This window comes from Lactuca virosa, chromosome 1 (assembly GCF_052849685.1).
Source record: "Lactuca virosa cultivar CGN04683 chromosome 1, Lactuca_virosa_CGN04683_v6, whole genome shotgun sequence".
Classification (NCBI taxonomy): Eukaryota; Viridiplantae; Streptophyta; class Magnoliopsida; order Asterales; family Asteraceae; genus Lactuca; species Lactuca virosa.
Window position 1 is genome coordinate 127111202 of NC_136426.1, and position 2128 is coordinate 127113329.

Below are 2128 nucleotides of genomic sequence, written 5' to 3' on the forward strand. Positions count from 1 at the left end.
CTTTGTGGTTTACTGCGATGCTTCAAACCAAGGTCTAGGGTATATATTAATGCAACGAGGAAAGGTCATTGCCTACGCCTCAAGACAACTGAAGATGCATGAGGTAAACTACACGACGCACGACCTTGAATTAGGAGCAGTAGTTTTCGCCCTAAAAATCTGGAGGCATTACCTTTACGGCACTAAGTGCACCATCTTTACCGATCACAAAAGCCTCCAGCATATCCTCAATCAGAAGGAACTCAACATGAGACAAAGTCGATGGGTGGAATTACTAAACGATTACGAATGCGAGATTCGTTATCACCCCGGAAAGGACAACGTGGTTGCAGACACTTTAAGCATAAAGGAGTACTCGGGCCGCCGAGTAAAGGCATTAACCATGACCATCCACTCACACCTGTCCGCACAAATCAAGGAAGCTCAAGAAGAAGCCTTGAAGCCAGAGAACGTGACAGGTGAAACATTGAGAGGAATGGACAAAAATCTTGAAGTCAGGGATGACAGAGTTCGTTTTACTCATGAACCGGATCTGGACACCAAAATTTGGTGGATTCAAGGATGTTGTCATGAATGAAGCTCATAAAACTCGCTACTCCGTGCATCCCAGCTCAGACAAGATGTACTTAGACCTCAAGAAGTTATATTGGTGGCCGAACATGAAAGCCGAAGTAGCTACCTTTGTGGGCAAGTGCCTGACTTGCGCCAAGGTTAAGGTAGAATATCAAAAGCCCTCGGGACTACTACAACAGCCAGAGATACCCGAGTGGAAGTGGGAGCGGATTACGATGGATTTCATTACCAAGTTACCTAAGACCACGGGTGGACTTGACACCATTTGGGTAATCGTCGACAAATTGACCAAATCCGCACACTTCCTACCGATAAAAGAGACTGACAAAATGGAGAAGCTGACAAGGATCTACATAAAAGAAATAGTGCGCCTTCACGAAGTACCGATATCCATTATCTTCGACAAAGATAGCAGGTTCACCTCACGATTCTGGCAGTCACTTCAGAAAGCTATGGGAACTAGGCTGGACATGAGTACATCTTACCACCCACATACTGACGGTCAGAGTGAAAGAACCATTCAGACGTTAGAGGACATGCTAAGAGCTTGCGTGATAGACTTTGGAAAAGCTTGGGATACTCATCTGCCTCTTATTGAGTTTTCCTACAATAATAGCTATCATACTAGCATCAAAGTTGCTCCGTTCGAAGCCCTCTATGGCCGTAAGTGCAAGTCACCCCTGTGCTGGGCTGAGGTGGGAGATACGCAACTAGCAAAAGGGCAAGTCCCTAACAGCGCACTCACTGACCCGGAGATCATCAGGGAAACAACCGAAAAGATCGTCAAGATTCGAGAACGAATGAAGGCTTCGCAAGACCGACAAAAGAGCTACGCGGACAAGAGACAGAAACCTTTGGAGTTTCAAGTTGGGGATCGTGTACTTCTGAAGGTATCACCTTGGAAGGGACTCATACGTTTCGGAAAACGTGGGAAACTAAATCCAAGGTACATCGGACCATTCGAAATCCTTGCCAGGATTGGCCCGGTGGCATACAAACTACGATTACCACAAGAACTCAATCACGTTCATCCTACCTTTCATGTGTCAAACCTGAAGAAATGTTTGTCTGATGAGACCCTTGTCGTTCCCTTGGAAGAAATTGAGATCAACGAGAACCTCCACTTCGTAGAGGAACCTGTTGAAATCATGGACCGAGAAGTGAAGTCGACGAAACAAAGCCGCATCCCCATCGTAAAGGTCAGGTGGAACGCCAAAAGAGGACCTGAATTCACCTGGGAACGCGAGGATCAGATGAAACATAAGTACCCGCATCTTTTTCCTAGTCCATAAACTTTGTCTTAGATTAAAATTTCGGAACGAAATTCCCTCTAACGGGGGAATAATGTGACAACCCGATATTTCAAGTCAACGTAATGTTCGAAAAGTCAAATATTATAAACTATTTTGAATCAATAAAAATTAGCGTCAAAAACGAAGTGTTCTAAAGTCTATATTGGAATACAAAAAGTGATAGATATTGTATCAAGGTTTTCAAAAATATAGAGAACACTCAAATCCGAGTTATAACGAAGAAGTTATGACCAATCAAAGAT